The sequence below is a fragment of the Xenopus tropicalis genome, chromosome 6 (assembly GCF_000004195.4).
Source record: "Xenopus tropicalis strain Nigerian chromosome 6, UCB_Xtro_10.0, whole genome shotgun sequence".
Classification (NCBI taxonomy): domain Eukaryota; kingdom Metazoa; phylum Chordata; class Amphibia; order Anura; family Pipidae; genus Xenopus; species Xenopus tropicalis.
The window spans coordinates 121983150-121996758 of NC_030682.2; the positions used below are offsets into that span (position 1 = coordinate 121983150).

The window sequence follows — 13609 nt, forward strand, 5'->3', positions numbered from 1 at the left end:
AAAAAATAGAGAAAGAAAATTATTAATCATGTTACATTACTACAAAATATATGCATGCCTAAATGGTCTGCCTATCTATATCTATCTATCTATCATCTGTCTATCTATCTATCTATCTATCTATCTATCTATCTATCTATCTATCTATCATTCTTTATTTTTACATTATTATTATTGTTTCTTCCTCTATTAAATGTAATAGTTTAGTGGAAATAACTATTTTACATTTCACATTAATATCAAATATATGTATGCCTAAATGGATATTAACATGTATGCATTAACATTTTAGGTATATATCTATATATCTTTTTTTTTTTTTTTTTACAAAGGCTATTAAAAGCCCTTTGTGTTGACAGCAGCAGTGGTTTACGTTAGTGTTTTGATTGGCTTTGCTCAATTCAGCCTAGGCTAATAAACCTTAACGTTAATATTCGGAACTATTTTCGTGATTGCCTGAATTCATATATGGGTAATTATTTACTGTGTGAACACATTCAGTGATGTTCATTCCACACAACAGATGCAGGAGAGCAAAAAGTGATTTAGGTTCTGGGTTCAGCATGTCATAGCCTCCTTGACATCATTTTATTTTTTAACCATCATCCAATGGACCGTGTAAGATATATAGGGGTTGATGACTTTGGCTGCAGAATTTATGTCCAGACTCTTCAGCTGAAATACCCTTTAATGGAATTCTGAGATAGATATTCCTCCAAAAGATATAATTGTGAATAAACGTATTTATAACAAAATTAAAGTAAATGCATGACAGTAATTGCTAAGAAATACAGAGCTTTCATGCTCCTGTAATAAAGATGCTTTTTTTTTATTTTAAATATAAGTTTGGGAATTATTTTACAACCAATAGGAGGCAACGGCATCCCATGTATTGCACAGGCTCCAAATAAAATCTGGTCAGTATAAACAAACTGTGCACAGAACTTGTATTCATCACCATAAGATTCTAATACAATAGTTTATTGGAAAGGCTAACTCAAATACAGATTGTTTATACATAATACTTGCACTAACAAGGGATCTAGGCTTGCTAAGTCAGTTTAAGGTGATCTGGCTCAAGGAAATTAAATATACATGTGAATCCAGTATTTGTTTAAAAGTATTGTGCATAAGGGGTTAATAAGATTACTAATACTGATTCCTGTTAATCAGTGCTGTGTTTGGCTATTGTTTTTAACATTTTGTTCTTTTTAAAAAAAAAAAAATAAAGCTTCAGACATCAGATTTTCCAGGAAAAAAGGCAAAAATGCATTAGACAAAAAAGCAGAAAAATGAACATAGATATCCATCACTTTCCAATGAAAATTTTGACACACTGGCCACAATGGCATCAGGTACAGTGCCCCCTTGTGACCACAACAATGCTGGAACTCTGGGAAAATTCTACATTATTGGGAAAAAATGCTGATTGTGTAGGTGAACAACCCCTTTAAAAGAATGCCTCTGGTCAGGCCGGCTGCGAGACTATGGCAACTAAGAAACAAGGGACAGATCTTACAACAATTTGTGTTTTGCACCAAACAGAAATTATGGCTACTGCACAGTAAAACACTGGTAATTTAAGATTTAACAGTCTATTGACATACATTGTATATTTTAGCACAATGCTCATTAATATCATTAATATCTGAGGCTTTACTATTTGGTATGGTGTTGAAAGCCTTTAGTAACTGTGATAAAAGCTGGCTTTTAATAAACCTGTCCCTAGAAAGGCAAGCTACAATAGAACTACTTTCATCAAAACTACAGATGGAAACAAAAGGGCAATATTATTATTATAAGTGGTCATTTACTATTGAACGGGGCAGGATGGGCAGAGTGCTAAGGGTGCTCTGGTTATTCAGAGGGATCTTTACTTAAATTACAGATGTAAGTACTTTAAATATTAAAAGCACAATACCACTAGAGAATGAAAATGCCATTTAGTTGCATATGGTGTTCACTGGTAAACTTGAGTCATTTTTACACTAGAGATAACTCATAGCAACCAATCAGCAATTGTCTGATTGGCTAATGGCAACACATCTATAGAACCAAAATTTGGTTGTATGCCCTAGGGAGTAAGTAATACTTACTATTATTTTGTAATTTGCTAATGGCACAGGGGCCATTTTGTATTGTCATTATTAAAATACCCTTGAACCATTCCTAGTCCCTCTGTCAGGCATCGTGCTTTTGGGAAGGAATTGCTCAGGCAGAAGCTTAAGACTTTCTAAGTCTAAAGCTCAACACTCAACATGTGTTTTTTTTCCCACTAGAAAAAACACAGATAAAGTGTGAATTTCTGCTAGTCCTAGTAGTGCTTACATCTACGGGGCTATTTAGGGCACACTGGTATTTCTACACCAGGATTTTTCTACTGACGGAGAAAACACCACTTGTACCACTGGCTTTAGTTTACACTTTCTAAAAGTTGGCATCATATTAGATGACAGATAAAAATATCTAGAGCTGATAGCAAACTCTGTTCTGTGCAATGAGGACAAATATATATGGGCTGCATAGTTATCCATCGTGATCTGATCAGCCTGATTTGGCCCAGAATGTAGCCTAATCTGGCAAACCTTAATGTTTATTGTCAGCTTTACTTTTATGCTTGTTGTACTGTTTTGAGCTCAGTCTGTCATTGTTGGGCATTATGAACCTTCTAAACTTCTAAACTAAGCATTAATGTAATAACAGATGAAAAGTTTCCCCCAGTTCCTGTAACTTATAGTAGCCAAGTAATAGGAAAGTGTTACTGCTGAAACTGTTTGAGGTAACACCTGATATGCACTAGCTTTATACACCTAAATGTGGATTGATTCTTGAATACACTGAGGCAGAAATCTGGAACACACTTTGCAAGTGTTATTTTAGTGTCTCCATTAAGTAATGTAGGTTTACTTGTTTGGCACAATTAAGTGCACCATCTCAAATGCCAGGGAAAAACAGGGCAAGTGGAACATACTGTAATTACCTGTATACTTTCACCTCTTTTATTCTGTTAGGCAGATGCAAAGGGGACATATTCTTGTTTTATCATGACACATTTTGAATTGTAGTTATCATTTTTTGTTTGAATCTTCTTTAGGGTGAAAGCACTTAAAAATGTTTTCTTGCATTGCTAGGGTTAGATTGACTTTAACTGTAAAGCAACTGAGAAATCCTGATAGCTGTTGAGAATGCCTGAGTTATTTTATTAATTGTATTTTTTAATTAATACAAATATAGATAGATAGATAGATAGATAGATAGATAGATATACTGTAGATAGATAGATAATGTGTCCATTGGTTTGAATGGATGTCAGTTCCAAAATTTGTTAGTTGAGAATTGGCTGCAAGAAGAAAAAATATATTATTTTTTTATTAGAAGAAAGAATGAAGAAAGAAAGAATAAAACTGAAATCTCAACTTTTGATCAATCTGCCCTAATATTAATATAAATAATATTGGTGTAGTGGGTGTTATTGAATCTACTTTTGAACAGAAGTGTTGCCAAACTGAGAGGAAAGTAGGTTGCTGAATAGTTAGCATATACTACCAAAAGAACAGAACTTCTATTTATAATTAATAAACTTTAGAGTTCTTTTCTACTGATACCTTGAGTTTATGTAGTCATATTGAGATTATCATATGTAGAACCCATCCAGTAATTTTGGTTTTAAAGAGTAACTATTATTGCAATGTTGCAAATGCTCCAGACGTCACAAAACCAGACCGCTCCCAGCATTCTTCCCTCTGTCCTTTATATAAACTATAATGTTTTGGAATAGATTTCCTCCATAGATTTTCCAAAGTCAGGTTTAAGGCAGGTAGAGCCTGCTATACTGTTTTTACAGTGTAATATTACAAAAGCAATAATAATATTAACAGCAAAAAGAGTTGTTATCATAATGTTGTCAACAGACATGTAAATAATAATAACAGTAGTGAAATAAAAAAACACTTAATTCATATATAGTTGTAGTAAAATGGTAAAATGATAACATGATTTATATATAAACTGTGGAGAGGTTTTAACTTATTTCTTCATCTTGGAATTAAATGTAGCCTTTATGGGCTTGCAATTATGTAACAAATCATGGCCTCATGGACTTCCCTAGGTTTTGCCAATACCTGACCACTACCTGCATTAATCAATTTTGTTCTCTGCACAGACCTGTACTAAGCCAAGGGCACCTATCACACTAAATTTGTTAACAGAGCCAGCACACTAATGTATATTGTTCCAGGCTGCATTGTTTCTTTATTATGCATCATTTTGCCCATTCCACTGTTTGTTACCTTGTCTTGTTTTTCCCAGAGCTACTCTTGAGCTTCTCACATGCTTGTGTTTGACCATCTATTTGAGCCTTGGTTTTTTCTTGCTGGGCAATTCTGTTGATCACTGGTCTCTTGTTACTTTGTGAATTTGTGTCCCTGTGACACTTTTAGAATTATTTAATTATTTTTTTTTAAGTTAAATGTTACTACATTAAATTGTACCTACCCTTAAATAATATATATATATATATATAAACCTTCCTGCCATCTCATGCATTTAGTGTGATTTCTAAATTACTTTTATCAGTGAAATAAAGGTTTTAAGAGCAGTAGAATGCTTCTCTTTCCTTTTATCTAAAACAGTTTCCTGGATCCATTCCATTTATATGTTCCTTTGGATAAATTCATATTTCAGAACTAAAAGCAGAAGGCATTGACATATTCTGAAGTTGTTGATTCAGTTAGGCTCACGTTTGTAAAAGAATGGCTTGTCTTGCATTAGCCATTGTTACTTATTTCATTTTTAAATTAAAGGGTTAAAGCGCCTGACATTTCATCCTTTATTTATAGAATTAAAGAGCATGTAAACCCCTCAGAAAATGTAATCAGTGAACAGCCTCTTTGAAATCTTTAAATACCTGCCACTCCAGCTATTCAAAGGTTAATAGTAAGGCTGCCCCTTCCCCTTAATCATTTGGGATCCCTTCTCCTCCTCTAACCCACGCAGCCCCCTCCCTTAGGCATTGACTTTGGTTCTTGGCTACTGAGCATGCTCAGTTCATCTCAACACATCTTAACCTCCTCTCCTGAGCTTAGCTTAGCCAATACTCCAATAGCCAATTGCTTAATCCAAGCAGAATTTTTTCTGAAAGTAAGTTCTGCCTGTGTAAGCCTGCATTCTTCCTTGCATGAACTTTACAGCACACACGTGCTGTTTCAAGATGTAAATGTCACTGACTATGTTTGAGAGGGAAAATGGCTGCTGAGTGAAAGCTACTATTTGCTACTATTTGCTACTATTACAGAAACATGTGATGATCCTGGCAAACAGAGGGGATATATGCAGTACAAAGGGGGTGGTTTGGGTGAGAGAGATGTGCCCAACATGGTAGAAAAATTTAGGGTTTTCATGCACCAAAATCATGCTTCTTATATTTATTAAAATGCATTTATCAAACAAGCTGCTGGTTTGAACCATGTGCATGGAAAACAGTTAACAAAAAAATAAAACACTTTTTTTGCATGATATCCTCCTAACCTCCACTTTCACTGAGCCAAGCCCACCCTTCCCTGTCCTTACAGGTTTACTTGACTAGTTGTCCAGAAATGATACAGGCAACATCCACTTTGACTGGATGGTTTGGCACATAGGATGTATAGTAAGGAAGTAACTTGGCCTGGCTCTGCTCCAAACTCAAGTCATACTTTTCCAATGGACAAGCCTAGAAATTTAGTCCCCATGTCATTTTCTCTGAGGCAGGAACCCTGGAACTGCTAGGAGAAGAGAAAGAAGGGTGCTGCATGCATCTCTCTTCACCAGTGCCTCTTTTGGGGCCCTAGAAGTTTCTGCTGTGGACTGACAAGATTAACCTAAGATCAAACAGAGAGTCAGTGCAGCCTGGGAACAACTGGAGTCAGGAACAGGCAATAACTAGGAGATCTGACAGAAACGAACGGGCATTTTAAACCAAAATTGGCGCCAAAGTGATGTAATGGCGTAACACTGTGTATCAGGATGTACATGGTGATGTCAAGGGATTGGTGGGCCTGTCTCCCAGGCTATTTTTGCCATGCTAAAAAACTTGATTTTTTTTTTATCTATGAAACAAAAAGCACAGCAAATTAATTTCGACAGATATGCATAGCAGATTAAAAAATATCCTCATCCCTAACTATGTGCCTTTCTCTTATTCCTGTCCCCAGTGAGAATCCCATTGCCCAGAAAGCAGATTAAGTCTGAGGCTAAAGTTTTCTTGTTCTACTGTTCTTGATAAATTAGGAAGAACCTTATTTTGTGGGTTCTCTCAAAACTGCATTCCCATATTTTGCAAAGTCCAGCAAGAAATATAAAGGTCTTCCTGTCTATTGAATATTAGTTTTCAAGGTTTAACTCATCAAATAAAGGTTTTTGTAAAAGTTTAACTGAAAAGATAAGTTTTCAAAGTTTTTGAAGACATTTTAACAAAAGTCAAAATCCCCCTTTATGTTTTCTTTTAAATCATAAATAATAATCTTATGTCTAGGTAACAATGTTAACGATAGGAACTAGATCAATTTGTATTTTGGTGGAAGGCAAAGAGAAATAGAATACAGTCACAAATTGCATAGCAAATAATACATAGAAATCATAAGGTTTCACAGTCGGCATGACTGTAGCTCTTCTGATATTTCCTCACTATAAGGAGCAGAATACCAGACATTCCCTATAATTCAGACAGCCCAGTACTTGTTACCTTATTGTACCATGCTGAACACTGGTGCCTGGTTAATGTCCAGATTCTATGAAATTGTCCATCATTTTATGTTGAAGTGCTATAGAGTATGTAGTAGGAATAATTCAATGAAACCTTTCTCTTTCTTTTATTTCCTTTATTCTCAAAATGTACACCTTAATCATATATATCTAGAAATGATTACATTATGTTACTACCTCCACAGGTAAAGTCATCTTTGCCAGTATTTTTCTCCATTTGCTATGTTCCAAAGTAGGAGCAGGTCCTTTTGCTTTAATGAAAACCATACAGCCTAAACCGTTTCAGCCTCCCTCTGGCAAATTTTGTCTTTCTCTCCTTGTTGTGTTTCTTGTTGCAAAGTAGAGTTGGAAAAATATAACTGATTTTATAAAGTTGGTAAAAATGTTCTGCTTGCATGGAGAAGTGTATTTCCATATAGTTATGCAGGACATTAAAGGGATTCTGTCACAGGAAAATAGGCTTTGTACAAAATGCATCAGTTAATTGTGTTTCTCCAGCAGAATCCTGCATAGGGTTGAAAGAGACCATCAAGTTCAGCCCTTCCAAGTAAACCCAGCACCAACAAACCTATATTGACCTATCTATACACTCACATACAGACCCATACTGACCTATCTATCCACTCACATACAGACCCATACTGACCTATCTATCCACTCACATACAGACCCATACTGACCTATACCACTCACATACAGACCCATACTGACCTATCTATACACTCACATACAGACCCATACTGACCTATCCACTCACATACAGACCCATACTGACCTATCTATCCACTCACATACAGACCCATACTGACTATCTATCCACTCACATACAGACCCATACTGACCTATCTATACACTCACATACAGACCCATACTGACCTATCTATACACTCACATACAGACCCATACTGACCTATCTATCCACTCACATACAGACCCATACTGACCTATCTATACACTCACATACAGACCCATACTGACCTATCTATACACTCACATACAGACCCATACTGACCTATCTATCCACTCACATACAGACCTATACTGACCTATCTATACACTCACATACAGACCCATACTGACCTATCTATCCACTCACATACAGACCCATACTGACCTATCTATACACTCACATACATAAACCCATACTGACCTATCTATACACTCACATACAGACCCATACTGACCTATCTATACACTTACATACAGACCCATACTGACCCATCTATACACTTACATACATAAACCATATATACCAACAACAATACTAACTGTAAATATTAGTATCACCATAGCCTTGGATACTATGCTTGTTCAAGAACTCATACAGGCCCCTCTTTTTTTTTGTAACTAATATTTTATTGAATAAAGAGTTTAGGGGATACAGAAAGGAAGAAGGGAGGGGGGTTAGTAGTGACTTACAAATTTTCATTGCTTAGTTTCAATAATAGAAAACATTGCAGTTGTATGATTTAAGTAATAACATATGAACATTTGTTCTTATACAATTATAAGTACATAGTGCCAATGAAATAATTAAACAGTTAGGGGTATAGTAACTTGGATGATGCTTAATCCTGTGATTGACCAACAGTGTTTCAGCTTTGTCTATGTTGACGGAGTCCATACAGGCCCCTCTTAAAGGCATTAACAGAAGCTCCGTTCCTCTAATCTAAAGGGGCCTCTGGTGTGCTGATCATTTTATGGGAAAAAGAACATCCCCTATCTGTCGATAATCCCCTGTAATGTACTTGTACAGAGTAGCCATGACCCCTTGCAAGCACATTTTTCTAGACAAAACAACCCCAACCTTGACAGTCTTACCTCATAGTTTAAATCTTTCATTCCCTTTACCAGTTTAGTTGCAGTCTCTGCACTCTCTCCAGCTCATTAATATCCTTCTTATGGACTGGAGCCAAAAACTGCACCGCATACTCAAGTTAAGGCCTTACCAGGGACCTATAAAGATGCAAAATTATGTTTTCATCCCTTAAGTCAATGCTCTTTTTTATACAAGACAACACTTTATTTGCTTTAGTAGCCACAGAATGACACTGCCTGGAATTAGACAACTTGTTATCTACAAAAACCCCTAGATCCTTCTCCATTAAGGATACCTCAAACACACTATAATTTAGTAGATATCTCGCGTTTATATTATTTCTACCACAGTGCATAACTTTGCACTTGTCCAAATTGAACCTCATTTTCCAGTTTGCTGCCCAGTTTTCCAATGGTGTCAAATCGTTCTGCAAAGCGGCAGCCTCCTGCATAGTTTTGCGCAATTTAGTATCGTCAGCAAAAATAGAAACAGTACTTTTAATGCCCACCTCCAGGTCATTAATAAACAAGTTAAAAAGCAAAGGACCACTAACTCCACTCCGCTAATAACACTGGCCCAATTTGAAAATGTTCCATTTACCACCACTCTTATAACCTATCCTTCAGCCAGTTCTCTATCCAATTACAAATATTATGTTCTAGGCTAATATTCCTCAATTTTATCATTAACTTTCTGTGAGGTACTTTATCAAAAGCTTTAGCAAAGTCTAAGCAGATGACATCCACTGCCATTCCAGCATCGAGGTTTCTGCTCACCTCCTCATAAAAGAAAAATAAATTAGTCTGGCAAGATCTGTTATGCATAAAACCATGCTGGCACAAACTTATAATATTGTGATTTGCAATGTATTCAAGTACCCTATCCCTTATATTATTATTATTTTATATTTAGAATTTTTCTTAGTTTTCCAAGTGCCTTCAGCCATGTGACTTGTGTTCTGATAAACTTCAGGACCCCTAACAGACAGGGGTCTTTAATGCTCCCATGCTAGTGGTAGATAAGAAAACATCACTTAATAGTAAAACACTGACATCTGGCAATGCCTCCTCTAGTTACACTGAGTAGGAAAAACAATAGCTTATCTGAAAGCAGTTATACTGTCTAGTGCTAGCTCTTTCTGAAAGCTCAGACTCAGGTACAATGCCTGCACACCAATTTTAAAAATACATTTAATGGTTCAAGAGTGAAATTTGAAATGGTAGAATTAATTATTTGCAATATACACAGTGTAATTTGGAAATAAATAACAATCTTCATGCCGAGATAAGTAAAACTCCAAATATTGTTTACAATTACTTCATTATAAGAAACAGAAAATTGGCAGGGACAGGTATCGGTGGTTGAATTAGAATAACTAACACCACAGAGAATTTTAAAATATTAGATGTAATGAATGACAACTGAAAACAATTTGGCATCTACATTTCTTCTTCGTAGTATCAATATGTCTTAGGAAGCAGATATCTTATAGACCTCCTTTTTGCAGAACTTCACACAGTTGAAGTTCACACAACTTCTGCGTATCTGACTATTAATATATTTGCACATATCTGCAGAACATTTATTATGAACAAATGCCTGCCTGTGTCACCTCCAGGTATTAGGAACCCTTTCCTATTTATAAGGGCAAGTTCTAGGGACAGTTTTGGATTTGTGTTGTTGGGTGACATGGCATATTGACCATCTCATGTGGATCTCTGTGATTACAATCATTCATTAGATACACAGATAGGATTCTGTAGCCATAAAAAAACAAGAAACGTAATTTTTATGATAGAGCAGAGTAAGAGCTTAGCCACAGAAGCTGGGCTAGAACTAACTCTTTATCACAGGAAAATAAACATTCATTCACAAAATCGTGTGCAAACTGGAAGTAACAACATGATATATTAGCAAGTTATATCTTAGAACAAGGTAAAATAGATCTTGCATCTGTAAATTGAAACATTACGGAAACAATCACAATACAGATGACTATAAAATAGCTCTTTGAATATCCAGTTTTTGTGATCACATCTTGGAGATTTAAGGGATTTAGTGTGACTTCTAAAGCCATTGTATTCATAAGCTTACGCTGAAGAAATATAGATGCATTAGGATACTCAATCACAAACCAGGGATCACTTTACAAAGCTTGCAAAATGAATATATATAGCTGAACCCACAACTAATAAAAACCAGATGCGATAAAGTTGGATGCACCTTCTTTATCTGTCACCTATAACTTAAGAAATCCCTGTATGATGTAACAATGACTTAATCAAATATGTTTCTCATTATTCACTAAAATATCTCATTCTATTATTCATTCTATTATTATTTTTTCAATACTTGAATGTTTACTGTCATGAGCAAGAGCCTAAATAAAACATTTTATGGTGAAGGTCTGTATTTACCAATGGCTTGTTTGTTTCAGGACAACAGAGGAACTGTGTGCAAGACAGATCATTTAAACAATAAACTGCTCTCATCCATTTTCAACCACAAGGAGACGCAAGAAGAAGGCGGAATACTGTTAAAGTATATACGGTGCATGTATACATTTCTTTATACTAGCTGATTGTTCGGATATCAGAAGGATTTGAGCAAACAACATGTGAATTCATGAAAAATAAAATGTACACTAGCAGCAAAACAGAATTTTTTTTTCCGAAACAAGGTTCCCACTGTTCATATAATATTAAAATGTATTTAGCTCCCTTTTGCAGCATATGAATATAATTTTCTTTAATACTGTATTTATGTCTTGCAAAAAATGATTCTGATCTATTAAAAACGTATTTACTTCACAGCTTTGTATTTCAATATTTTTTGCATCCTAATATGTCATATTGCAAAGTATTATTACTTTGTTCTACTTCAGTATAGAGGTATGGGAATTATTATCCAGAATGTTTGGGACCTATAGCCTCAAATAAGGATTAATTCTATCATAGTTCTGATCAAGTACAAGGTACTATTTTACTATTACAGAGAAAAAGGAAAACATTTTTTAAAAATGTAAAATATGTGATTAAAATGGATTCTATGGAAGATGGCCTTCCAGTACTTTGGAGCTTTCTGGAGAATGGGTTCCCAGATAACAGATCCCATACCCGTACTATATTGTACAGAATTTGCTCATCCTGGTTCCCAATCTAGGAAGAGTTTTGACTCATTGTTTTGCAATGAATAAGTATTCAGTCACAATATTCTCAACAGGTAGGGATCATTGAAACAATTTGGCAAATTTCACTAAATACATTAAGGAGCCCATTTACTAACGCTTTAATTTTTTCTTTTTTTAATTCAGATTTTTTAGCACTAAAAGTCCCAGAAAAGTTGACTTTTTCTTTTTTTGAGCTTTACTATGCAATAAAACGGCTAAAAATGCAAATCCAAAATTTGACAGCTAAAACATGTCGAGATCATGTCAAGTCAATGACATATGTCCCTTCCCTGAAGGATCCTTCTTTGCTTCGAAACTTTAGGGATTTTTGGAATTTTGATGCAGTAGCTAGTGATGGGCTAAATAATTTGCCAGGCATGGATTCACTGTGAACTTCCACGTTTTGCAACTGGTGGATTATTTAGATAAATGGGCGCAGGGGCGATTCTGGTCATATCGCCGCCTGAGGCGGCTCCTGAATGCCGCCCCCCCCGCTCCCCAGTGCTTACCTTCTGAGCGCAGGAGCGGGTCCGGGGGCGGTGAGATCGCTAGTGCAGTTGCAATTGCGCTCTCTGCACTAGAAGAGCCGAAATTCCGGTTTAAAAACCGGAAATTCGGCTCTTAAAGTTACCAGGAGCGGCTTTTTGCCGCCCCTGGTAACTGGGGCGCTTCTGCTGCCTGAGGCGAGTTTCTCAACTCGCCTAATGGCAGAAGCGCCCCTGAATGGGCGACAAAATTCGCAGTGTAAAAAATTTGCCGTGCGACAAAAATGTTTTGTCTGTGTCAAAAAAAACGATTCAAGTAACAATTATTTTTATGCGCATCATTTCTGCCATTTTGCAGATTTTTTGCCATTTAACGAATCTGTTCAAAGATTCGCAAATTTTTTGCCGATGCAAAATAGGACAGATTTTCTCATCACTAGCAGTTGCGGCTTTTCTGCAACTTTTTCCCACGCATACTTTTTCAGTTCAGACTTTTTATTAAATGTCAGGCATTTGTGCAAATGAGTTTATTCAAATTTTTTAAAAAGCTAAAAATGAGATATGTTACAAATTCAGTAAATCTGCCCCTTATTGTCAGGTTTCTGTGTACACTTTTCTGGGTGCTATTTGCAATATTATGCTAGAGGAGAAAAAGGGAAACTACTGCATGAAGCAAACCAGTTATGGAGTAGAGAGTAAAAGAGAGAAACACAGCAAACAAAGGAAAGAGACAAACAGAATGTACTGAAATGGATATGTTACTTTCCTTTCACTTATAAAAGTAGTGATAGGCAGCAAGAGATAGAGGCTTTGTATATTTGTTTTAAAGAATCATTTTCTCATTTCCTTTGTGCTGCTGGTGATTTTATAAAATATAGAAGAGATTATTTTAGGTTTTAAAATGCTAACACATTCTACGTTGTACAAAAAAAAAAACATGTCAGTTTCATGTTAATAAGCTACTAATTTAATATAACATAAATACCACCTTGTCTCACCCCAACCCTCCTCAGTTGTGTTGACATATTTTCGGCTAAACCTGCCCAATGTCACTACTACAGCAGTCGTGAACAAGAGTGCAGCACAGGTAGGTAACTGGTAACGAGGCAAGGTATAGGTTTTACACATTAATGGTAGTTAGTCTTTTCAAGCAATATGGATCTGTTCCTGTTAAAACCTTTTTCTTCTTCAGTTCAGATTTTTTGATAAATGTCTGACACTTGAAAAAATGAGTAAGTGAGAAAAATTTGAGTTATTCTTAAATTCTGCCTCCACATGGAATTTTTACACAATTTTTTCCAGTTACACCTATATTTATGCCAAAATGTTCATATAAAAGCTATTACGTATCTCTACAACTACTTTGGATTTTACTGGTGTACAATAAAGCAACGG

The 13609-nt window shown here is 35.6% G+C and overlaps 1 long non-coding RNA gene across 1 annotated transcript in view; it reads left to right on the forward strand.

Annotated features, from left to right (window-relative positions):
- The window catches only part of LOC116411709, a 13965-nt gene extending 2595 nt beyond the window's left edge, over positions 1 to 11370 (forward strand). Inside the window, exon 2 of the long non-coding RNA XR_004223303.1 lies at positions 10998 to 11370. This is a non-coding gene — a long non-coding RNA (uncharacterized LOC116411709). The remainder of the gene's footprint in view (positions 1 to 10997) is intronic.
- The last annotated feature ends 2239 nt before the right edge of the window (positions 11371 to 13609 follow it).